At 43.9% G+C, this 26,667-nt stretch overlaps 1 protein-coding gene across 1 annotated transcript in view; it reads right to left on the bottom strand.

Annotated features, from left to right (window-relative positions):
- LOC138510328 (uncharacterized) overlaps nt 1-26,667 on the bottom strand; it is a 746,277-nt gene that overhangs the window by 334,815 nt on the left and 384,795 nt on the right. The window lies entirely within an intron of this gene.

Here is a 26,667-nt window from a genome sequence, read left to right as displayed (position 1 = left end):
AAGGCATTATTTACAAAACATTAGATGTATAGGCATCAACATAATACGATTGGCTGGTGCGTCAGGGCCACCAGACCCACGCAGATGCCCCTTTCCCTGTTTGTTGCAACACTGTCTATTATACCACCTCTTTGGCTCCACCTGTGGCCATAGACAGTATTACCTTCTGTATGTGTCAGACGCCCTCTTGGAGTCTCACAGTGATTTTACACACACCACTCATAGTGGATGGGGCCTATTCTATGAAACATGAGAAGACAGGCAGCAATCTAGCAGGCAATATGTAGGAGCACTCACAGTAGAAGATTCTCTAGAACCACTGTTTACATTTCTAAGCAGCCACATTCTTTTTGGAAATATATTGGATAGCATTGTTCCATCCATCCGGGTCACACTTTTGGTACCTCCAGGAGAATTAATTTATTTCATTGGTTTTCTTGACCTGATCTACTTTAATAAAGTCGGGTTGCTGTAAAAAAACATAAAAATACACTCTGCATAGGCACCACTTAATAATACTTTCCCCTGAAGAAGGCACCATACTTCTCAGGAAACATGCATGGCGCAGTATAATACAGGGTATCTCTACAAGTGTGTTTTTACAATGTGTATATTTAGTTTCTTATGCAACATATACCTGTTCTCATTTTTATTGTAGTGGGATTTTGTCAACTTGTTTTGTAGTATATGCACAATATCACAACCATTGTTTATTGTGTGGAAATCTTATTTCTCTGAATTGATGTGAGTTGAAATGAAATGAAATTAATTGATATTTTATTTATATCGCGCTCGTACACAAGTGTTTCAGAGTGCAACCAGGCAAAAGGGAGGGGAACAAGGGAGGACAAAATATAAAACAGCGATTTTACTAGGCCCAGTGACATCTAACAAAGTGCAAGTGCATGGGAAAGGGAAAGGCGGAAAGTGCATGTAAGGGGGGGGGTGGAAAGTGTGAAGCAGAGGAGACAAAAACAGAATAAATATTACATTAAATAAATAAATAAATAAATGTGATAGAACCAAGGTAGTGCAGTCAGCAAGTGGCAGGTGAAAGTTGGTCAGATAAGGTATATATGATAAGTGCAGGAGAAAAGTGGGAGGGGGAATGCATGGGTACAGATATAGAACCCTAGTACACAGGGTGGCCTGGAGGCAGTGCAGGAGGGTGGCAGGGTGAGCGGGTACCTGTGCCTGAATGAAAGAGGGTGGCCAGGTGCACGATGCCAAGAGAAGAAACAGATCAACAGGGAACAGGGGGGCAAAGGCAGAGGCAAAAAGGAAGGTCTTGAGATGCTTCCGGAACTGGAGATGGTTTTCCTCAAGTATCAAAGTGGCCGGAAGGCTGTTCCAAAGGGAGGCACCAGCAGAAGACAGAGATCTACCCCCAGCTTGTTTCTTTGCAAAACGACTTAACCTCAGGGAGTTAGAAGTAGAGGAGCGAAGGGCTCGAGAGGGGAGGTATTTATGGAGGAATAGTTGAAGGTATTTTGGGCCCAGGCCCCAGAAAGCCTTGTGGACAATGCAGAGGGTTTTAGAATTAATCCTTGCATCCACTGGGAGCCAATGAATGGATTTCAAGGCTGGAGAGATACAATCCCAGGGTTTGAGGCCAAGGACAGGTCTCGCAGTCCTGTTCTGAATTAATTGTAGAGGGCGGAGAGTGGAGGCAGGAAGATTTATAAAGAGGCTGTTACAGTAATCCAGTCTGGAGAGAGCTTAGTAGACAGTGAGCTTTTGAGGGAAGGAGAGGAAAGGCAGAGTACCTCTAAGGAGGTGCAATAACAAGTTTTACTTTTTGGAGACGTCAGAGATATGTACGGAGAAGGAAAGTGTACAGTCAAAGATAACCCAGAGGTTCTTGGCCACGCAGGTGGGGGTAGGAGGAGGGCAAGGGAGGCCAGCCAGAGAGTGAGAGGAAAGGATGGAGATGGTGTACCAATAAGGAGGATCTCGTCTTGTTAGCATTTAGACATAGATCGTTGGCGGCACATCAATTTTGAATGGTGATTAGACAATCAGAGATGAGGGAAGGAGAGGAGGAGGCAGAAGGAAGCCTTAAAATGAGTTGGGTGTCATCAGCATAGCACTGGAAAGTTGAGATGAAAATGGAGATGCAGCAGGCGAGAGTTTCCAGGTATTGGTTGAAAAGCCAAAGCGAGAGGTTAGACCCCTGGGGGACATCGCAAGTGGAGAGGGAGATAGAAGATACAAAGGACCCAAGTTGATAGAAATTTGATTTTTTCCTTTTTCTTGTCTGAATGTTTTCACACAATGTACCCCAGAGTTCCTTGTTTTCCTTTTGTATTAAGATTTTGTCTGCCTGCTGTCTAACTCTTTTGTGCTTGTTGGGCTGCCTTCTCAGTTGTTCTTACAGTCTTGTAAATAGAACTATCTTAAGGGACTGGTAGCCCCATCATATATTGGTGCCTGGCATACATTTTCTGAAATCTAGCACTACTTGTCATGCCACTGGTTCTCCTAGTCCTCTTCTGTCATGATTTGCCAAAGTAATCACATTTGCCTTACCAATAATGTAGAACATACGGGATGTTTTACAAAAAATGGAAGAAGCTACGTTCAATTGCCAAGCAGCTGGAGCTTGTGTGAGATTATCTCCAGTTCCTGTTCAGCCCTTTGTGCCGACCAAGACGCTCATATTGTTTGCATGTTAAACAGAGCAGACATCTGAAAACCCACTGAAACTATTTGCTGATGACTTTACTGCATCTGTACCATTTCTGAAGTGACTCAAGACACGAAGTGGAAAACAGCCCGAAACATCATCTTGGTGTGATTCACCACTTTGCAAAGGTAATCCAGATGCTTATCTTCCCACATAGTAAGTATTCTGATGATAAGTTTGAGGCAGGCCACCGTACACACTTTACCTGCATCTACTAAAAGCAGGTGGCATTCATAGGGGCCTCTTGTAATGGCGGCTGCATACTTTTTCACAATGGGTGCCATTACTGATCCCTGCCGTGCATTGGTGCGCGCATGGCTGATGCTAAAGAGGAAACACTGCATGATGCAGTGTGATGCATGGGAACCACAGGTATGCCCGGGTTCCTGTTTCTAATGCTGCATCATGCAATTAATCATTGGAACCGATTAGAGAAACCCTACATCACAGTATCAAACGTGGACATTTGCAATGTATTCTACACCCCCATTACAATTAATCTGTAAGTATCATGGTATTTTTAACATACAAGTTATAGAAATAGGTAGGTACACTTTGAAAGATAAGGAGATTCAGAACAAGTATGTGCAAACATGAACATTACATGATATATAGCGGCATACCATTCCTTTGTGCGGCAATGCCCTGTACATTTAACAATGTTTAAATAGCCCTGTAAGAGGATTCAATTCAGCACTACAGCCAAGTTAACGCCTAGTCTAGAATACTGAATGAAAACCCTTATTGATATATCTTTAGGTCCAGTTCATGCGTTCTGGATGGCTACCCTTGTATAACACCCCTCTCTTGGAATCCCCCTGACCCCACTGAGCCAAGAAGTAATTCTGTTTTGCAAGTTTAAAAGGTTTATTTGATAAATTAAAATATATATCACACTTTTTAATAAATTAATAATTGAATATCACACTTAATCTGATATGGTAAGTATTAACAACGGAGAATCTGGCACTAGCACACTTCTTTAATCACTAATGAGTTGACATGAAATGGATAAGGTAGCACACTGGTAAATAGGAACAAAAGTATAATGTGGTAGAGGATGCTTTATGTAGGCTCAGGTGGATGCAATATTCAATGAATGCAGTACAGAAAATACGCAATATGATTTCAACCAAACAATGTAATCACTTTTCTCTGGCTACTCCCCTCCCCCCCTTGATGCAAGGCAAGGAAATGGAAGGAAAACACACAGTTCTCAGAATTGCAATCAACTGTAATTCAGTTCAATCCAGCAAGCTTAAACAGAAGTTTGAAAACACAGGCAAATGCTTTGATAGGTGCTAGCAATGAATGAGAAATATGCTGGAAACGCTTTTAATTCCCTTTTAGAGGTTCAGGATGAGTGGTATCTAGTTAATATTAGTCCAGGCTCACACTAGCAATGATGCAGGGATAGTTAGCAGGTTAAACGAATTTCTGGCAAATGAAATCAGGCAGCAGCAGTTTTTTTACATGTGAAGAAATTGCAAATCGCGGCAAAATTCGCGGATGCGCCGAGCGCTATTACAAAGGAACCGCAAGGACTATCTCTACCGTTTTGGGGTCTTGGGAAAGCCTGGGATCTCAGCTTCCAAATGAAAGTTATTGCAAGTCTCTAGCCCAAACGGTTGCGGAGATATGAGTAATTTAGTAAAGGTCGTTTTTGGTTTTGTAAATTTTAAACGCACACTTTTTCAAAATGACAAATTTTACTAGAAATGACAGGTGACAGATAGGAGGCAGTTCTACTTAGGTTAAATAGATTGAATTAGATGAATTTAAACTAAGAGATGTGTTCTGAGTTTTGCTAAGTACTCACAAGAGATTTTGAACAGGAAAGCGACTTGGTCACGATCTTCAGTCTGGTCAGGTCTTTCCGGATTCTGCTCACAGCGCCTGGTCTGGTCTCGGCTAGGCACAGCACTGCTTTCTCTCTGGTCTGGTCTCTGCTAGGCACAGCACTGCTTTCTCTCTGGTCTGGTCTCTGCTAGGCACAGCACTGCTTTCTCTCTGGTCTGGTCTCTGCTCTGGATAGATTGAAGTCTCTAGTTTGGCTTTCTGGAGTTTGATGGAGGTAAGTATGGATTTTTCCGGCAGGGCTTCCAGCGGCAGATGAAATTGAATGTCTCTATGTGTCCTGACTCTCTGCTTTTATCTGTTTCTTGAGAATGGGTGTGTATGTTGCATCACTAGACTTGCCCCTCTCATTCGTCATTGGTCAGGCTTCCATTCCTCCGCTTGATTGGCAAACTGAACTGTGAGTCAGATTGATGTCATTTTATGATCTCTTGAAACAACCTCCCTTATCATCTGTGCACCCAAATATATATATGATCAAAATCCATACTTCAGAGTTACACAGTTGTTTGAAATTACATATACATGGTGTGGCTGAATTTAGCCATGTCTATGTCCAAATCTGCTCATTCTCGGAGCTTGCATTCAAAGAGTGTACATAATTGACTTTTTAACTGCTTTTTCAATTTCCGACATGGACCCAACTTTACATACATGTGTGCAGGGGGTAGGGACATTAACTGATGAAGTTTCAGATTTTTAACATGCACACATTTAGAGTAATATCCACTTTTCCGCTAAAACCCCCCTGAACATACCACCGGTTCCTACCACGTCTTAAACTGTGGGCAGAAAAATCACAAGAATTATGGTATCATTTATAAAATTTTCACATGTCCGCACTATGAATTATCCCCCTTTTTATAAAACCATATCCTTGCTGCAGGGGTGTGTCTTTTCAGGTCACATGGTACAGAAACCAGTCTTTCCAGTTTCTGCCAAGCCAGCTTGCTTCTCACAGGCAGTGCCCCTCCCAGCTTCCCCAGGAGGAAGCCACTTTTTACGACGTCTGTAATAAAAACCTTTGCCTGAGTGGAGAGGGCTTTGTTCACTCTCTGGCAGAGCACAGGAAATTCAATTATCAGATAGATGGCATATCCTTAGTGTGGGCAGCAAAAGGAACATTGGCCTGGGAACATAGTTGTGACTCAAGTTTCACTCCTGATGGGATCCGTTGCTAGGCAAAATCAAGTTCCTTAAGCCAGACCTTCAGCTAACTTTTTGTTGCTTTTAAAATAACTTGTAATTTTACACATGCAGCTAGAATGCTGATTCTAAGTGCAAAACTATGACATTTCAACAGTTACAAAGGCATGTGACACCAAACATAGGTCACTCATTTAATTTAACATTTTCGATTTTGGTGGTTTTAAATCCAGTTGCAGTTAGGCTTAAGCTGCTGACTCCATAGCATTTTTGTTATAAGCATTGTTTTTGGGCTCTTCATTTCCCAGATTTTGTAGGCACACAAAACTCCATTCTGCCAAATGTCTGCTGGTGTTCAGTGAATATTTTGCACATGTTGCAAGGTTTGAAATAGGCATTTTGCTTGCCTTCAGAAAAACACACAGTGGGTTTTAAAACGCCGGCTTTTGGATAGTGGTGAGTACTGGTACTGCACCCATTTTTGGGATTTTCTTGGATTAATGCATTCTAAACAGGAATGGTTCTTACATGGTAGTAAATCCTTGCTTAACATTGTTTTGATGGGGCTCCTTACAGTAAGATGGTTATGTGGAACCCCACAAAAAGGGTTGAATCTTTAAAGTGGTCCAATGAGTCACGATTTCAGCAACTTTTTGACATCAGTAAAAGTGGATTTTGTTAACAAAGACCTTTCTTTACCCTGGTGGGTGGCAAGTTAGGTAACCATTTTGGTGTGCGCACAACTGCGCAGCTTTCCTGGATTTCGGCGCACATGTGGGTTTTCCGCCATCTTGAATTTCCTAAGCCCACAGCACCAAATGTTGTAGCAGGGTAGCTTAAACGTGGGTCAGGACACCCTACAAGCCCCCCCACGTGACTGCACTTTGAGTTTGGGTCGATGGGGAGTCGCATGCCCAAGGGTTTTGACCCACGCACCGGTCTGTCCGCATAATCTTCTTCCTCTTCTGTAGATGGCACAGTTCAGCATCTTCTTCTCCATCCGGTCAGATCGATCAGTTCTCCTCGCCGGTCCTGATGGGAAGATTGGGCGGTACCCCGGGCCCGTTGTGTCTTTGCTCCCGGTCTCCGGATCGTCCTTCTTGGTCATCCTTCATGGTTTCATCTCTCCTAGGATGATAAAGGAAGAGCGGCAATATCTACTCATAGACGATTTTTTTTTTTCCACCACTGTTGAGATAGTGGGGCAGCATATGCATTTCATCGTAACGAAATATTACATTCTTATTTTGGAAAAAAAAAAACAGCATCACTAGAGACAGTTTCATGTAAATCACAATATTTTAGAGACTAGATGTGGTAGGTTTTATGATTGAAACTGAATTAGTCTGATACAGTACCCGCTAGGATTCCAGAGGATTCCTCCAGTTGTTGCAGAGTGTGCCTGGGATGGCAACATTTCAACTGGTTTATGTGGACCCACTTGTCTTCCCCCTCTGCCGAACCACCTTTGGGGATGCGGATCTTGTAGGCCACAGGGGAGATCTTATCGACGATCTCAAAGGGTCCCTTCCATGTAGGCAAAAATTTGCGCTGCTTGGCCTGGTTCCTTTGGAAGTTGTATAGATAGACCCGGTCTCCCACCTGATATTCCTTCCTGGAAGTTTTCAGGTCATAATGGGTCTTCATGCTATCAGTCGATCTTTCTAGATTCCGCTGAGCATAAGCAAAAGCATGTTGGAGGTGTTTCCTTAAATTCTCTACATACTCATGAGTAGTGGAGGCATTTATCAGTGTCTGCTCTTGGGTCCTGTAGAGCAAATGCTGCGGAAGCACCATCTTGCGCCCAGTCATCAACTCAAATGGTGACATTTTGGTTGCAGATGAAGGGGTAGATCTGATGGCCATTAGGACCAGAGGTAATCGGATATCCCAACTTGGCCCAGAATCTGCCACAAACTTCTTTAATATGCTCACAATTGTCCGGTTATATCTCTCTACTGCCCCAGAAGAAGCTGGTCTATAAGCAATATGCAGCTTTCTCTTGACCCCCAGTATCTCCCACATCTTTGTCATTACTTCACTGGTGAAGTGGCTACCTCTGTCTGACTCAATCCTTTGAGGTAGACCAAAACGGGAAAAGATGTGGTTAATCATCAAGGCCGCTGCAGTTTCTGCCTTGCAATTTGGGGCTGGGAGACATTCCACCCACTTGGTAAACAAGCATGTCACGGTCAACATGTACTTATTCCCCCTAGCCGAGCGAATCACAGGGCCTACAAAGTCGATTTGTAAATCTGACCATGGCAGTGTCATTCCCCTCTTTTGTAAAGGCGCCCGGTGTGTGAGGGATGATGGCTGAAATTGTGCACACACAAGGCAACCCTTCAGGTACTGGTCGAGGTCCTGCCCCATGTGTGGCCAGTACGCAACCTCTCTTAGGATTTCCAATGTTGTGTGAAACCCCCTATGACCGGCAGTGGCCGCATCATGGGCGTGACTTAACATCAGGCTTCGGAATGAGGTAGGAACCACCCACTGATCGTGGCCAGCTTTGGATTTCCTTACCAACAAACCGTCTTGGATCCGGAACATTTTGGGACATTTCATCAACACTCTTAGGTCCTCTTTCCCAATGTAATCGGTATCCGTCAGGGGAAAGTTCTCAGGGTCCTCAAGGTGCTGGTAAAATTTACCAATTATTGGATCCCCCTTCTGAGCAGTAATCAAATCAGCATCAGGGGTCTCCTTACTCCATGGTGCAATTGAGAGGTCGTTGTGAGCATTTGTCTGGGACCTAGTGATGGCAGTGACCTGGATTTCCCCCAACAGGGACTCAATCTCAATTAGATCCCCTTGGATGGCCCCGGTTTTGGCCAGCTGATCAGCTAAGTCATTTCCAGTTTTGTCTGGTCCCTCTACTTTGGAATGACCCTTGATCTTCTTCCAATAGATGGTCATCCCATTCGAGGTGACCAGATCATCAATGTTTTGGATCAACTTCCCATGTTTCAAGGGTTTGTTGTTAGCACATACCATGCCTCTGGTCTTCCAATTAACCAGGTGCTCCATGAACCTGTTCCGTACATAATCCGAATCTGTGATTATGACCAGTTCGTGGAGTTGATGCTGGACAGCAGTGAGGATGGCCTGATGCACAGCCATCAATTCTGCCACCTGACTACTTCGGGGACCAATTTTGTATCCAGCGGAGGGTTCTGGGGACTCATTCACCCATGCATTCCCTACGCCGGCCACCAGTTCTTTCTCCCCGTTGTTGTCGACATGGTAAGAGCATCCATCCACATACACAGTGGGCATTCCCTCACACTTGTCTTCTTCAAAGACTTTGTGGGGGGAATTAAGGTATGCCTCCATGTTGTCCTTTATTTTTAGACTTTCGTCCTCGAGACAGTTTTCTCTGGCACAATCATGCAAGTCAGCCAGACCTTGCGCGAGGGGACTCTTCTTGTTTTGGCCATATCTGACCTCCACAGGAAAGCCTTGCATTGACAGAATCCAGGAAGTAATTCGGGAATTACTCACATTTCCGGCCCGGATTCTGTCACTTTGGAGATATTGCAGAGGCTGGTGTGGAGTCTCCACTATGATGTGTTCCCCCTGGATAAACGGGCGGTAATTCTTCAATGCCCACACCGTTGCCAGGAGTGCCTTCTCACAATCGTTGAATTTTTCCTCCACAGAGGATAAAGTTTTGCTCGCATAGGAGATTACTTTATTGACCTTGTCATGCTTTTGATATAATACTGCCGTCAAGCACGTATTAGAGAACCCCGTCTCCAGGAAGAACTCCTTGTTTCTGACAGGGTAAGCTAGGCAAGGCGCTTGTGAGAGGCTTCTTTTGAGTTGTTTTACTGCCTCGGCTTGTTCTGGACCCCATTCCCACTTGACCCCCCCCTTCAGGAGATGAATCAGGGGTCTGGTGATCTCTGCGTAGCCCTCAATGAACTTTCTGCTTTAATTAGTCAGTCCAAGGAGGCTCCTTAGTTCCCGCAGAGTTGTGGGGTCTTTCAGTTTCTGAAGTGCTTCCACTTTCTTTTCCTGGGGACAGAGACCCTGAGGAGTAATCTCATGCCCCAAGAAATTAACACGGGTTCTACACCACTGTGCTTTCTGAAAGGAAAGTTTTGCTCCGGCGGCCCTCAACTGTGTCAGAACATAAAGGATCTCTGCTATGTGTTCCTCCACAGATGAACTTTTGATGAGGACATCATCTACATAAGCCAGGTTACCCCTCGTACCCAGGTCGGGCATGGCCTTATGTAGGAAAATATTGAACTCATTACCGGAGTTAAGGTATCCGAAGGGAGTCCGGGTCCATGTGTACTGCTGGCCCCCAAAGGTAAAAGCCAGCTTGTATTGGTCCTCCCTACTGACAGGCACGGTCCAGTATCCATTGGTCAGGTCTATTGCAGTGAATACCTGTGACCCCTGAATCTGGGCCAGCCCTTGGTCAATGTAGGGAAGAGGCCATCGGGAAGTGTGGTCCCGTTTGTTGAGCTCCCTGAGGTCAGCGCAGAGTCTCCACTGGCCGTTTGGCTTCAATATTCCCAGCACCGGATTATTGAAGGTGCTGTGGACTGGACGGATTATTCCCCGGGACTCAAGGTTCTTAATTATTTCAGTAAGGGACTCCATTGATGCGAGAGGCAAGCGATATTGCTTCACAAACACTGGAGTCATGCCAGGGTCCGTGGGGATTGTTGTGGTGTGGATGTCGGTGCGACCACAGTCATATGAGTCTACCGCAAAGAGATCTTGGAAATCCAAGAAAACTTGTTTCAACTTTTGCTTTTGTTCCAGAGTCACACAGGCATCAGCTAGGTTGACTCTCTCTTCCACCATCTGCCTGAAGCCTGGAAAGACTTCTGGTTTGGCTATCTCCGCGGCCTCCTCCAGCTGGGTGGAGAAGTCCCTGGTCAGAGTGCTGATTTGGACCGGAGGCTTCAGGTGGGAAAGGCAGCCCTCATGGACCTGGAAAATCACCTCATCCCTCCTGAAGTCACAGGTCACATCTTCCTTACCATAGGGGCAGGAAGTGTACACCAGGAAGTTCCCCCCATGCCGGGTAAAAATCCTGTCTGGTGTTGCGTTGTCATCACTGTCACTGTCAAAACAGTCCTTGGGGATGGGTCCTAACAGTTCATTTACAAGATCAATGGAGAAATGTCGGTCATCAACCGCCATTCCAATAATGGTGCCTGCGGCTAGAGTAATACTCTTTAAGTCGCTGTTATCCACCTCTATTAGAATGGGGTCATGTTCTATGTTGACTAATGGAGTCGGGTTTACCCCCAACCCTTGCTGTTGGAGAGAAGCATTTAGATGTATGTAAGCATCAGGGTTTTTCAACTCTTGTCCCCTTTTAACTTTCACTTCCAGGGAGAATTGTCGGGTCCTTTCTGGGATGGTGACTTCCTCTTTAACCTGAATTTCAACTGCATAAGGTAGCAATTGAGCTGACCTAAATGCTTTTTCTGGATCATCAAAGCCCATGGGATTATCCGCTAATCGGGACCAAGCTTTGAAGTTTATTAGGTCCAAACTAATGGCAAAGCGATTGAGAATGTCACTGCCTAAGTAAAAGGCGGCAGGGACGTCTCGCACGACCCAACAATTGTGGACTATGCTCTTGTTGCCAATGGAGATTTTGAGCATACACCTGCTTGGCAGGAGATGTTTGGAATTAGGTGCTTCCAGGTCCATTTCCCATTTGTCTATCAGTTTGAAGGTGGGAATGGCTGGATCTTTTGGGAGTTGGCGAAACATGGCTTCGCTGATGAAGCTCTTACCGTTGTTCACACACACTCGAGCGAGAACAGAGTCCTTCCCATCATTTAACTGAACAGGGATGAACAACTGCTCTTCAATTTGCTGAATATCAGCCAGGCTCTGAGCTGATTTCACATCTTTCTGGACTATAGGAGTGTGAGTTTCTGATTGTGGATTAGTATAGAATCTCAGAGTGTTTCCTTCCAGCGTGGAATACCACCTTAAATTGGAAGGAAGGTTGATTTTCAGAAATAGAGAGGACCCCCCATCACCAGTCTGTTGTCCTACCGCTATTACTGTCACGTCTGGAATCTGGTTGTTCTGGAAGTGAAATTCTACTTGGTCAGATTTTTGTTCAACCATGTGGCAGGTGCCGTTTAAACTAACATGGTTAACACTCTGTTTTAATTTTATTGGTCGGCTAGTCTGGGTCCAGAGGACCTTGTTTACACAATCTATTAGGGGTGACAACCTTCTCAGGAGGTCATTCCCTAGTAAACAAGGGGTGCCCTCTGGGGTCACAACTATGACCGGGTGTTTCAACTTATGTCGCCCAATTTTAATGTCCAAGTCTGCAGTCCCCTCAACGGGAATTTCCTTCCCGTCAAAGTTCTGTAGTTGTCCCGGAAGAGAGGTGAGAGGAATTTGGTAATCCTCTCCCCTTCCTGCATTCAGTTCATCAAAGGCCCTTCTGGACAGAAGGGTAGCTTGAGATCCAGTGTCCACCAGTGCCGAGATTGTACCCTGCCCCTGTACTTGTACCGGGGCATAATATCTTCCCTCCTTCTCCTCAAGGGGGCACAGATAATGTACATTTTTGGACAACCGGTGGGCTAACTTTCTGGTTTTGGACATCGATAGCGAAGAGATTTGGGCAGAATTCTGTGGAGAGTCTTGGGAATCTGAAAGAAAAAGTTGGCAACTGGAGATCAGAGCCATTGTGGGTTCCCCTGGTTCCGGTTCTGGGCCGCCCCCCCCTTTTTGGAGGCAGTCGCCAGGATGGGTTTGAACCAGGGGATTTTCTTGCTGTTGGTTCTGGGATGAGATGGTGGGCGGCGGTAGCTCAGTCTCCACATCTCCCCAGTCTGGATTTGCATCCCTAGGGACCCATTTTTCTTTGGGAGGAGTTCCCCCCTCTCTGAAGGAGAAGATCCTTTTCCCAGGATCCTCTGAGGATCCCTCTCCCTCAAATTGGAAGATCTGTACCTCCTCCTCAAACTGAGTCTGTTTGGGTCTTTTGTTTCTCCTACCCCCCCTCTGCTCCTTAGGAGGCAGACTTTCAGGGGCAAGAGATTTCGTTTCCGGTTCCTGGGTTTCCAGGGGCTGTTTACAAGTGAGGAAGGAAGCTTCCTCCAAGGCTTTACACCCCCCTTCCCTTTGTGCCTCCTCCCTGGGAACCGGTGAGTTATCGGGGTGCTGCCCCCGTCATTGTTCTGGAGCACCAGGTCCAGAGTTGGGTGCGTTCTGCGCCGGCACGCCCATCTGAGGGTTCTGCCGAGCCCTCAGTATGTGACCCAGATCCCGCGCCATGTTTTGAACCTGGCGCTCTAACTGGGAAACCCGCTCAGGCTGATACGGGGCCCTGTTTTCTCCCCTGGGCTGATCCCGGGAAGGGTAGCTGTCCCTCCTCTGGTAATACCCCGGGTTGGGAAGATTTGGGTACCCCTCCACCCTTGGCCTCCCCTCTCCCGGATTCAGTGGTCTGGGCTCAGGGAATTGGGGAAAGAAGGATGGATGGTTTTGGGGCTGAAAGTCGGGTGGATATCTGGGGAAAAAGTTCTGCCCAGGGTTTGGTAATTTTCTGCCCTCCTGTGGGAAGTTTGGAGGGAAGTTCCCTGGGTTAGGTGCTTGGCTGGATCCCCCCCCTTGGGCTGGAGGAGTCCACACATAACCCAGGATGGGTCTGTTACCTTTGTAGCGAGGACTTACATAGTCAGGAGAGCGAGGGACCCCATTTGTGGGGCTGCCTCCCTGGCTCCCTGTCTGCGACTGGCCCGAGGACCTTCTGGGCCTAGCATTATTAGGTGCAGGTAGGTTTTTAGGCCCCCCCATCTCCAAATCCAAAACGGGGGTGACCTTTACCTCTGCCACCTTGGCAGCAGCAGGGGTGCTGTTGGCTTTGGGGTTTTTCTGGGCATTGCTTTTATTTTCTATGGGCTTCTGCACCTCATAGATGCGGGTAGCCTGTTCAATGACCCAGTCTAAAGATCTTTTCTCGTGAAAATCCCTCACGAGCTGGGTCATGATATATTTGGGCAAGGCATGGAAAAACGTGTTTATAAATTCACGGCTATCCGTGCGCACCCTTCTTGTGGTCTGTGCAAAAGCCCGCTTTAACTCCTGCACAAATTCTTGTGGGGCCTGATCCTCCCCACATTGCAAATTGTAGGCTGCCTTGCGAGCCTCTTGAGGATTTCTGTGAACAGAAAAATGTTTCAGGATGGCCGCCTTATAGGTGGACCATCTTAAATGATTTTGGTCCTCCAGCCCCGCAAAGAAACTGGAGTATTCCGGGGAGAAGGTCCACTTTACATATTGAATGCAGCTTTGGCTGTCCTTCAAATGGAAAGTCTCCATCATTTGTTCAAACAACTCTAAGTTCTCCCAAACAGAATACTTAGCGTTCTTATGGTAAGGCGTGATGACGCTCCTGATCGCCTTAATCTGCTTTAAGGGGTCCTTGAGCAAGGCCCTTTTTGCGTTATTGGCCTTTTTGGTTCGGGTAACCCTTGTCCATTCTTCGTCGGACTCAGAGGCACTGCTCCCAGAGGTTCCCGTCTGTTCTTCCAGGTTTTCCCGGATTCTGCGAGCCTGGGAATGGCTGGCAGAATGTGGGGACCTGGTCTCCTGTGTCCTGCGCAGTTCAGAGGAGTCTTCAGATTCCTCCTTGCTGTCAGGATTTGATGGGTACCCCCTCCACTGACCTAACTGGGCAGAGGTTTTCAGGATGCCCTTAATGGGCCTACTCTCCTGGGGTTCCCCACTGAACTGTATTGTACTTGGGTGCCCATACCCGGATGCCCACCCCTCCATTCCTGGATGGTACTGGCCTATGAGCCCCATGCTTCTGGCTGGATAGTAATCTGCCATCCCTGTGGCCCTGTGCTCATGTGCGCCAGGGGACATGGGGGTGGCAGAGTCCAGGGACTGAGAGGTATGAGGGCCTCTGGTACTAGGGCTCCTGAGGTTATGCTCCGGAGTTTCCATTTCCCAGCGAACCTCATCTCTATCCGCCCCTGCTCCCTGTTGCAATGCAAGAGCCTGCATTTGTGCCTTCAGTTCCTCAGTTAAGGCCTTACTCGACTCTATCAGTCTCTCCTGCATCGCTACCTGCTGTTGGAGCCTATCATTGTGTTGACAGAGGGCCTCATTTTCCCTCTGTGCTTCCTGGTTGGTCCTGGAGAACTGGGCCAGTCTTTGCTGCAGGAGGGTTACCTCCTGAGCTGTGTCCCTATTGGCCTGCTCCTTTCTTGCTAGAGCATCCTCCACCCTCCTGGTGTGCTCTAGCAAGTTCTGGTTTTCTTTTTGGAGGTCACCCAGTCCCTGGTGGGCCAGGTGATTTTCTTCCATTTTCCTTTTTAAATGGCAGACTTCCTGGCCTAAGGCGTCTCTTTCCTGACTAAGAGCCTGCATTTGTGCCGCCAGGTCGTCCCTTTGCCTTTGGAAGGCACCAGCTTTCTGGCGCTCCTGATCAAACTCTGCCTGGGTATCCAGGTCTTTCAGGATCAGTTTATTGCTCTCCTCTTTCTCTCTGTCTAGTTGGATTTGCAGGGTGGCTACCTGCTCTGTGCATGCCCTGTTGAAATTGATCTGTTGCTCCAGCTTTTTCTGGCTCTGCAGTAAGGAGTCCAAACTGTCTTGGTGCTCCTTCTGCAGGGCCAGAAATCTAGTATCCTGTTCTGACTTTTCCTTTTGCAGCACATCCATATCCTCCTTTATTTTAGTAATGTACAGTCTGCTGTCATTTTCTGACTCCTGGCTCCTCTGCAGCCTCTGCTCAGAAGAGTCCAGATCAGATTGGACCTTCTGTAATGCCATCTGTTGCCTATTTGCCAGATTTTGGCTTTCAGCACATCTATCCTGCATGTCTCCCATATATAGGTACAGGTATGCTGCTATCCTGGCGATCTTATTGTGTTCCTCTTTGGCTTTAGGAGCCATATATAGTTCACTCAGGGCCACATGTAAGGGACCCTGATCTCTATATATATCTGACCCTGTTTCAGTGACCTGTTGTGTGATGGCCTGCAACCACACATCCTGGCCCTGTTCGGTCCATTCACCTCTCACAAATAGCTTATGCAAGAGGTGCTCTCTGGCTATTTTCATGTCTACTAAGGTCGTCATTCTAGAGATTGGTCTCTGTCCTGACTTACAGAAGTTAGTATTTTATTTTTGCAGAACAGAACTTTTCTTGGAGTGTCCCTTTTGAGGAATGCTTCACAGCGTAATGCAGCGTGGTGATCCGACCGGGTGTATGTATCCCGTCAGTTAGCACACTGTATTAAGCTGCACAACTGGTAAATCTAACCCAACGTCTCGGCTCGAGCCCCCACTTTGTAAGAGGATTCAATTCAGCACTACAGCCAAGTTAACGCCTAGTCTAGAATACTGAATGAAAACCCTTATTGATATATCTTTAGGTCCAGTTCATGCGTTCTGGATGACTACCCTTGTATAACACCCCTCTCTTGGAATCCCCCTGACCCCACTGAGCCAAGAAGTAATTCTGTTTTGCAAGTTTAAAAGGTTTATTTGATAAATTAAAATATATATCACACTTTTTAATAAATTAATAATTGAATATCACACTTAATCTGATATGGTAAATATTAACAACGGAGAATCTGGCACTAGCACACTTCTTTAATCACTAATGAGTTGACATGAAATGGATAAGGTAGCACACTGGTAAATAGGAACAAAAGTATAATGTGGTAGAGGATGCTTTATGTAGGCTCAGGTGGATGCAATATTCAATGAATGCAGTACAGAAAATACGCAATATGATTTCAACCAAACAATGTAATCACTTTTCTCTGGCTACTCCCCTCCCCCCCTTGATGCAAGGCAAGGAAATGGAAGGAAAACACACAGTTCTCAGAATTGCAATCAACTGTAATTCAGTTCAATCCAGCAAGCTTAAACAGAAGTTTGAAAACACAGGCAAATGCTTTGATAGGTGCTAGCAATGAATGAGAAATATGCTGGAAACGCTTTTAATTCCCTTTTAGAGGTTCAGGATGAGTGGTATCTAGTTAATATTAGTCCAGGCTCACACTAGCAATGATGCAGGGATAGTTAGCAGGTTAAACGAATTTCTGGCAAATGAAATCAGGCAGCAGCAGTTTTTTTACATGTGAAGAAATTGCAAATCGCGGCAAAATTCGCGGATGCGCCGAGCGCTATTACAAAGGAACCGCAAGGGGTCCTAGCTAGGAAAGCCTGGGATCTCAGCTTCCAAATGAAAGTTATTGCAAGTCTCTAGCCCAAACGGTTGCGGAGATATGAGTAATTTAGTAAAGGTCGTTTTTGGTTTTGTAAATTTTAAACGCACACTTTTTCAAAATGACAAATTTTACTAGAAATGACAGGTGACAGATAGGAGGCAGTTCTACTTAGGTTAAATAGATTGAATTAGATGAATTTAAACTAAGAGATGTGTTCTGAGTTTTGCTAAGTACTCACAAGAGATTTTGAACAGGAAAGCGACTTGGTCACGATCTTCAGTCTGGTCAGGTCTTTCCGGATTCTGCTCACAGCGCCTGGTCTGGTCTCGGCTAGGCACAGCACTGCTTTCTCTCTGGTCTGGTCTCTGCTAGGCACAGCACTGCTTTCTCTCTGGTCTGGTCTCTGCTAGGCACAGCACTGCTTTCTCTCTGGTCTGGTCTCTGCTCTGGATAGATTGAAGTCTCTAGTTTGGCTTTCTGGAGTTTGATGGAGGTAAGTATGGATTTTTCCGGCAGGGCTTCCAGCGGCAGATGAAATTGAATGTCTCTATGTGTCCTGACTCTCTGCTTTTATCTGTTTCTTGAGAATGGGTGTGTGTGTTGCATCACTAGACTTGCCCCTCTCATTCGTCATTGGTCAGGCTTCCATTCCTCCGCTTGATTGGCAAACTGAACTGTGAGTCAGATTGATGTCATTTTATGATCTCTTGAAACAACCTCCCTTATCATCTGTGCACCCAAATATATATATGATCAAAATCCATACTTCAGAGTTACACAGTTGTTTGAAATTACATATACATGGTGTGGCTGAATTTAGCCATGTCTATGTCCAAATCTGCTCATTCTCGGAGCTTGCATTCAAAGAGTGTACATAATTGACTTTTTAACTGCTTTTTCAATTTCCGACATGGACCCAACTTTACATACATGTGTGCAGGGGGTAGGGACATTAACTGATGAAGTTTCAGATTTTTAACATGCACACATTTAGAGTAATATCCACTTTTCCGCTAAAACCCCCCTGAACATACCACCGGTTCCTACCACGTCTTAAACTGTGGGCAGAAAAATCACAAGAATTATGGTATCATTTATAAAATTTTCACATGTCCGCACTATGAATTATCCCCCTTTTTATAAAACCATATCCTTGCTGCAGGGGTGTGTCTTTTCAGGTCACATGGTACAGAAACCAGTCTTTCCAGTTTCTGCCAAGCCAGCTTGCTTCTCACAGGCAGTGCCCCTCCCAGCTTCCCCAGGAGGAAGCCACTTTTTACGACGTCTGTAATAAAAACCTTTGCCTGAGTGGAGAGGGCTTTGTTCACTCTCTGGCAGAGCACAGGAAATTCAATTATCAGATAGATGGCATATCCTTAGTGTGGGCAGCAAAAGGAACATTGGCCTGGGAACATAGTTGTGACTCAAGTTTCACTCCTGATGGGATCCGTTGCTAGGCAAAATCAAGTTCCTTAAGCCAGACCTTCAGCTAACTTTTTGTTGCTTTTAAAATAACTTGTAATTTTACACATGCAGCTAGAATGCTGATTCTAAGTGCAAAACTATGACATTTCAACAGTTACAAAGGCATGTGACACCAAACATAGGTCACTCATTTAATTTAACATTTTCGATTTTGGTGGTTTTAAATCCAGTTGCAGTTAGGCTTAAGCTGCTGACTCCATAGCATTTTTGTTATAAGCATTGTTTTTGGGCTCTTCATTTCCCAGATTTTGTAGGCACACAAAACTCCATTCTGCCAAATGTCTGCTGGTGTTCAGTGAATATTTTGCACATGTTGCAAGGTTTGAAATAGGCATTTTGCTTGCCTTCAGAAAAACACACAGTGGGTTTTAAAACGCCGGCTTTTGGATAGTGGTGAGTACTGGTACTGCACCCATTTTTGGGATTTTCTTGGATTAATGCATTCTAAACAGGAATGGTTCTTACATGGTAGTAAATCCTTGCTTAACATTGTTTTGATGGGGCTCCTTACAGTAAGATGGTTATGTGGAACCCCACAAAAAGGGTTGAATCTTTAAAGTGGTCCAATGAGTCACGATTTCAGCAACTTTTTGACATCAGTAAAAGTGGATTTTGTTAACAAAGACCTTTCTTTACCCTGGTGGGTGGCAAGTTAGGTAACCATTTTGGTGTGCGCACAACTGCGCAGCTTTCCTGGATTTCGGCGCACATGTGGGTTTTCCGCCATCTTGAATTTCCTAAGCCCACAGCACCAAATGTTGTAGCAGGGTAGCTTAAACGTGGGTCAGGACACCCTACAGCCCAAGTAATCCTACTATTTGATTAAGACACTATGCAGGTTCCCTTCAAATGGGAGTACTCATTGAAAATGTATTACATAACGCAAAATAACATACAAACATAAATTATGAAAAGAAATATGAATCCAAAAATATAAAAAAGCTAAACATGTTTATGGTTAAATGCTGCCATATATTGTGGGTGTAACATGATTAAAGGGTTTTAGAGAACAACGCTCGCACATATTGTAGGGGAAGAACCATTCAACTGTTTTGAGGTAGCACTTCGAGCTGGGGTATATTGTGGGTGCAGCATGACTAAAGTGTTTTAGAGTTGGATGCTGGCATATACTGTGAGTGCAGAATCATGAACGTTTTACAGTGGGAATGCTTGCATATACAGTCTTATAGGTGCAATATTATGAACGTGTGTTAAAACGAGAATGCTGGCTTTCATATATTTTAGGCACATCATCATCAAAGTGTTTTAAAGTGAGAAGGCTGTCATATATTGTGGGGATAGGCATCAAGATAGTTATTTATGGTGGGAATGCAGGTATATAGTGCGGGGGCAGCACCATGAAAGCTTTCCAGTTGGAATGCTAGCATGTCATTTTTGTGCAGTATCATGAAAATGATTTACATTAGGAATGCTGGCATATAATGTGGCCAATGTGTAAGGAAAGAGTGTTACAGTAGCTATGTTTGCATATATGTCAGCTACAGGCATCATACTAATGTGTAAAATGCCCCTGTTTAGTTACTGTCCAAACTTTAGACACTCCCATCCCCTGCACACCATAAATGCTGTAAAACAGCCAAGTACATTTACACATGTATACACAATTTTAAGGAACGTGTGATTCATTTATTCAAGTATATATTCAATGATAACATTTTCGACAATCAATCTTGCAATCTTCTTCCAATATTGTTCTATGTTTTCACAAAAAGCTATTCATGCTCTACGCGTTTCAGGGTCGTATGCCCCTTCTTCAGGAGCGGACTTCTGTAAGTACAAAACACAGCAAATCGAGGACCAATTTCCACCTTGCAACACTCTCTACATGAACAACAGTATATTCAACAGTCTAATGCCAATTTTCAGATGAAATATAATCAGTGTCCATTCACCACATCTACCGACAAGATAAGCAGTGCCAAATCTGCCTGTAGCCCTTGTGCTGCTGAACTGTGCTCATCACATGCATATCGTGTTTTCTACATGCAAAATGTATGAGTGCAGTGACTCTCTGGATATCCAGAGGTTTATGCATTTTATTTCACACAGTTTTTAAAGCTAGTATTGGAACTGTTAATGTTAATGGTATTTGTACTGCGCACCGTCAACACCGGAGTTCTCCCCAGGTACTCTGGCGGATCTCAAAAGGAGGTTGTTAAAAAAAAGGGAGGGGTTAGGGGGTTAGTAGGGTGCAGTGGGAATAGGAAAGTGAGAATTAAGATGTCCTGTTGGTAGCATCAGTTCGGTTTGCACAGTTTGCTGAGCTTAGGTGCGGTTTTTGGGACTGTGCGAATTCCCATGTGCTGTTGTGCTGGGTTATGTGTTGTTAGTCTGTTGTTGCAATGTGGTGAAGTACATGCCGATTGCTGTGCAGAGAAGTGGTTGTGTGAGTTTCTGTATGAGAAGAGTATGCAGAAAGTTGAGGTTTTAGAGTTGGGTTAGCAGGATTTCCTTACCGCTTTGTCTTTGCATTTCTGTGCTCAACATCTGTGATTATCCTGTATTATTGGTATTGTTGTTTGGCCACCTAGCAGGTAGGGATGTTGAGAAGTGGCAGTTTTCCTCTGTATACCACTTACTCTAGTGGTATGTATACTTGCCCCATGTAAGCGTGTTTCCCCCTCCCTGTGTTAGTGAACTATAGGTAAGAGATTTATGTACCTTCCTGGCCATCCCATTTGGGAAACTTATCTAGCTATTTTTCCTCTGAGGACTAGCGGTATGTGGGCACCCTCTGGTTTGGAAGATTGAGTAGGGGTAATGGGTTCTTGCTTGGGATTCTTCTTTCCCGCTAGGTCTATACTTCCTAGTCGTTTCCTTCTGGTTCTCAAATGGTAAGCAATGAGAAAAGGCCTGGGTTTCCCATGGTAGTAGACATTGAGAGACACACCTAGGTTTGGGAATTCCTAGATAGTGGGAGAAAGGCCAAGGTTTCGCAAATGGTAGACAGTGAGACACTTTGCAATTCTGTATAGATGTGACACCTTCTAAACCTTGCAATTCTAGCGAGATCTGATGCATGCCCAACCTCCCAAATCCATCTAGATGTGGTACATGCTAAACTTCACAATTCCATCTAGATGTGGTGCATGCCAAACTTCACCATTCCATCTAGAAGTGACGCATGATAAACCTCACAATTCTATCTAGATGTGGTACATGCTATTTTATTTACTTATTTATTTATGACATTTATAATAACGGGGTAGGTTACATGATTATGGAAGGCTTGCTGGTTACAGAGATGTACAAAATATTTAAATCGGGTAATTATTTACAAAGAGTTACATTATGTTCACTGGCAAAGGTGAATGGCAAAAATCACAGTGGCAGTGTAAACAATGGGTTAATAACGGTGCAACATATCCAAAGGTATGATAAACATTTAGGAGTATCATAGAGAAATTGAGTTGCATTTTCAACCCTCCCTATGGTGGTGGGTACATCTGAAATGTTGGTTAGTATTTATTAAACAGTCACGTTTTTAGGTGTTTCTTGAAAAGGGTATGGGAGGTCTCATTGCTTAGGTTTGCAGAGAGAGAATTCCATAATCTGGGAGCTGTTACACGAAAATGGATTGTCGTGTTCTGGTGTTCTTGAAACAGGGGATGAGTAGCTGCATGCTAGTGTTCGACCAAATGAGTCTGGTTGATGTTTTCAGTGAAAGACATTTGTTCAGGGACGTAGGGGCGTTTTGGGTGATGCATTTATGTGTGGTGGTGAGAGTTTTGTACAATATTCTGGCTTGTATGGGTAGCCAGTGTGCCTCTCTCCTGTACTGAGTTATGTGGTATCTTTTTTGATACCTACGGCTGCTCTAAGAGCTTTATTTTGCAAAAGTTGCAAGTTGGCCAGATTTTTCTTAGTAGTGCCTAGTAGGAGTATGTTACAATAGTCTAGTTTGCACATAATGAGCACTCTTGCCAAGGTGATGCAATTCTGTGAAGAAAGAAATTGTCTGCTGAAGGAAATGAGTTTTGCTGTACATGCTGTAGAGGAGGCTAGTGAATTAATGTGTTTATTCATGGTTAGGCTCCAGTCTAAATGTACCCCTACGGTTTTAACTTAGTTGGAGATGGGATAGGAGTACCATCTATAACAATAGAGGTGTAGTCATTATTACATTTTTTCATTTGGGTTGGGTATCCTACTATTAGGATCTCAGTCTTTTCGCCGTTCAGCCAGAGACTATTGGATGCCATCCAATTATAGATGAGAGGTTAGCTTTTGTTTACTAGAATAGTGTCCTGTTCTAAGTTGCCAGAGATTGGAATGAGTATCTGAGTATCATCCGCAAAATTGGTATATATAACTACCATGGCATATAGGGCTGCAAAGAGCAGTTTTGTGTATGCGTTATAGAGAGTGGGTTAGAGACATTATCCTTGCGGTACGCCTGTGGGGACTAATATAGGATCTGCCGCCTCCTCACCTATGGCTACTTTAGAAGTACATTCTGATAGAAACGATTTAATCCACATGGTAGCATTTTGAGAAAATTGAAAGTTCTTAGATAATGCTAGGCAGAGTTTGTTGTGGTCCACTAAATCAAAAGCGGACGAAAGGTCCAGTAGTAATAAGATGCAGAGGTTGCCTGAATCTCTGATAGTGTCCTTCTGGTTTTTCAAATCAAGCAGTGCTGTCTCGGTGCTGTGTTTGGGTTGGACCCCTGATTGTCTGTCCCCTAGTAAGTGATTGGTTTCTAAATGTGTTTGTACTTGGGTGTATGCAACTTTGTCAAATATTTTCAGGAGGAAGGGCACTGTGGTAATAGGTCTGTAGTTTGTTGGAATTGTAGTGTCTAGGGTGGGGTTTTTCAATAGTGGCATGACCCAAGCTTCTTTGATGTTAGATGGGACCGAGTTGGTACTGAAGGAAGAGTTGATAAAATTAGTGATGATGGGAGCTAGCATGAGGGTACAGGATTTACTAGTTTAGCCGGGAATCTGTCACCTTTACAGTGTGATGGTTTGAGTGAGGCGGTGGTTTTAACTACTTGTTCTTGGGTGACTGGGGGGAAGTCATTTTGTAATGAGGGATGTCATTTTAGTGGCTAGAGCGTTTTGAATAGTGGTGCACCATACCTTACTCGCAATGGCTGGACTGGGCGAGGTGATAGGAGATTCCAATTCTCTGAGAATTGTAAACAGTTCTTTACCGTTGGAAGCTGTGTTGGTGATACGTGAATTGAGGGTGCTGGCTTTGTGAGTGATAACTGTACATATGTAGTTTTGTGATACTACTTGGAGTTCTTTTTTGGACTCACTGGTGGTTTTTATTTCCAGTAAGGTGTTCTAGTGCTCTATTATTTCTTCATAGTTCGATGAGCTCATCATTGAACCAAGTTTTACTACATTTAGGTTTGGATAATTTAGATCTGAGTGGGGCTGCTTCATTGATGGCGTTGTTTACGCAGTTGTGATAGAAATGGGATATACTATGATAAACCTCACAATTCTCTCTAGATGTGGTGCATGCTAAACTTCACAATTCTATCAAGATGTGGTGCATGCTAAAATTCACAATTCAATCAACATGTGGTACATGCTAAAATGCACAATTCTGTCTAGATGTGGTACATGCTTTCATAGTTCTATCAAGATGTGACACCTGCTAAACTTCACAAATCCATCCAGATGTTCTACATGCTAAACTTCACAATTCCATCTAGATGTGGTGGATGCTAAACTTCACAATTCTATCAAGATGTGACACCTGTTAGACTTCGCAATTCTATCTTGATGTGACACCTGCTAAACATCACAATTCTATCAAGATGTGACACCTGTTACACTTTGCAATTCTATCTTGATGTGACACCTGCTAAACTTCACATTTCTATCTAGATGTGGTACATGCTAAACTTCACAATCCCATCTAGATGTGGTGCATGCTAAAATTCATAATTCTATCTAGATGAGACTGGTTACAAGATGATTAACCTTATAGATGTGAGAGGAAAGTTGGTTGTACTGCAAAAATTACTTTGTACTTACTTTGCACTAACTTTGCCCTGCAAAAATACACTTTGCACAGTTCCGTAAATAAGGGTTTGTGTCGGCAGTGCAAAGACTCTTTTCAGCAGTGCAAAGTCACTTTGAACCGTGTAAAATATTCCATGAATCAGGCCCTTAGTGTGCGCATTACAGATGTGATACATGCATCGCAGATGGGATTCATAAGTCAGACATATATATGTTATGATAACATCAGAATAATTATTAATATACTGGGACATACATTTAAGGATCACAATGCAGTCTTGATTTTTTTTAGATGGCAAGTAGGCATCTGATTGGGTTAACTGGGCTTTTTTAGAATTAATGTTCCACAAAATGGGTTTTGGAGAAACTTTCAGAAAAATGGTGCGTTGCCTGCATAATGGAGCTATAGCGAAAATCTGGGTCAGTGGCATTATATCTAGCGAGTTTAAATTTCAAGTGGGTACAAGGCAAGGTTGCTCAGTGTCTCCTTTAATAGTGCTTATAAGACAAAATACAAGGCTACAAGGATTGGGGATTGGTGCTTTTGACATTAGAGTTTTAGTTTATGCAAATTACTTAGTTATTGAGAGACATTTTGACAAAGTGGAGAAATTGTCAGGACACAAAATGAATTGGTCAGAAGCAGAGATATTCCCACTGTTCGACAGATGTCTCAGGACAGATTTCCTTGATTGAAGCTGTAAATGGTGTAAAGATAATGTAAAATACTTATGAATTACCTTAGTTCATGATTTTAAAATTGTTTTTGAGATGAATGTCAATAAGGAGGGAGCTGATATGAAACAAGTTATTTGCAAATGGAATAATACGAATTAGAATTTTTGGGACAGAATTAGTGCAATCAAAACGGCACTACTTCCTAAAGCACTCTATATGAGTCAGTCTCTACCCCCACACTTGCTAGATAAGATGGACAAGGTTTTAAAAGGGGTGATAAGAAAAATAAGAGAATTCCACAATACATTTTAGCTTGTGATGTGGCAAATGGAGGTTTTGGCTACCCGGATCTGAGAAAGTACCACAAGGACATTATTCTTAAAAAATCAGCAATGTATTTTATTAATACCAAAGAGGACATGCCACTCTGGTTACAAATAGAAGAGCAAGCAGCTTTACCCTTCAAACTTGCCAATCTCTATACTGTGTGTAGATAGCCGCATACTACTAGATCACTCCCTACTATATTACTAACAAGTCAAATATTATTTGGCTGATTGAAGGAGAATGATCAATGTGTGTGGAATATGGAATAATCCAGTCCTCCCATTGAATAACAAGATGTTATGTTGGAAAAGATGGATCGCTAAAGGAATTCTCGAGGTGAATGATCTGTTAGAGGATGGTTGTATGATTCATTTTAATGACTTACATAATAAATACGGGTTAAATGCAAGGGATAAGAAGTATTTCTCAGGTTTATGTAAGTTATTGGCTGAAAGACTTGCTTTAAAAGAGACCAGTGTTGTGTACAATATTTGATACTCTACCCAAGAAGGTGTCGCCCTTCATGCAGATTGTGCCCTTGGGATCTGAAATAATGGATGTTTGGGATAGATTGTGACAGACGTGGTCCATTGAATTGGGTTACGAATTGTCCCAAGGTGACTGGGACAAAGCAACTAAATTAGCAATTCTGGCAAAATTGGATCTTAATTTGCACCATGCACAACGAAATATTCTGGGTAGGTTGTATTGGACGCCGGAAAAGATGCTCACTCTGGGTCTCATAGGTAACGATTGTTACTGGGGATGTGGGGAATAGAGGGGGACACTGTTGTTATGGGATTGTTAGAGGGTCGCGAACCTCTGGATAGTTGTACTTAATAGAATAGATCTAGTGTGTAATGTTAGTATTCCAAGAAATCCTGGACGCTTAATAGTATTCTTAACAGGACATGACTTGGGAATCAACGTTGGTACTGATCTTTGTCAGAGCTCTTGTTCTGGTTCAGAACCAAATCCTACAGTTATGGAAAACTAGAAAAAAGCCACAATTAGATACTTGGCTAAATGATCTGCTTATCCTTTCTAATTATAATAATAATAATAATGTATTTCTTATACGCTACACACCCATAGGTCTCAGAGCGCTGAAATAACAGAAGACATTATTACTCAATTTATCGACCTCGGAAGGAGGAAAGGCTGAGTTGAACCTGCCACTGCAGGCTGCGCACAGATATCACGGACGAGCGATTAGTTTGCTGTGCTATCTGACCGGCTGACAGGTTATGAAAAGGTTACGTATAAAAAGGAAGAAAATGCT

Source organism: Ambystoma mexicanum, chromosome 6p, assembly GCF_040938575.1.
Source record: "Ambystoma mexicanum isolate Mex_15411 chromosome 6p, UKY_AmexF1_1, whole genome shotgun sequence".
NCBI lineage: Eukaryota > Metazoa > Chordata > Amphibia > Caudata > Ambystomatidae > Ambystoma > Ambystoma mexicanum.
This window is presented reverse-complemented; position numbering and strand designations above follow the sequence as displayed.